Genomic DNA, 492 nt, shown 5'->3' with positions numbered 1-492 from the left:
TTTGAAATGTATAGCTTGATCACGAATGCACCTATGATACCTATTGAGTTTTTCAACTCATGGGTTTAATCCCATCTCTACAGATTGAAGGAATTCTATCTCGAGCATGGATGGAGGAGAAGATGGAGAGTGATGCAACGAGCCCATGGAAATCTGGTGAATAAGTGATTTGGATTTATTTTTATGAAATCTTTTCCAATGTTATATCTTTAAAGTTTTGAATAACGCAGAATGCGAGAACAAGCTATGTTTTCTTCAAATAAATTACATTTTGTTGTTTTGAAAAATGATTCAGTATTTTTTGTTTAAAGTATTTGAAGTATTGCTATTTAAATTATTATCCGAAGATATAAGCTTCCGCTAAAACTTATACACTTGTTACTAAACCACTGGTTAAGCTAAGTAAAGTAAGTAGCGTTCCGGTCCACTAGGGGTCGGGGCGTTATAGCGTGGTATCAGAGCACGGTTTAGTCGGTTCTATAGATCAAGTAT

Source organism: Olea europaea, unplaced genomic scaffold (assembly GCF_002742605.1).
Source record: "Olea europaea var. sylvestris unplaced genomic scaffold, O_europaea_v1 scaffold1133, whole genome shotgun sequence".
Classification (NCBI taxonomy): domain Eukaryota; kingdom Viridiplantae; phylum Streptophyta; class Magnoliopsida; order Lamiales; family Oleaceae; genus Olea; species Olea europaea.
Note: the sequence above shows the minus strand (reverse complement) of the source record.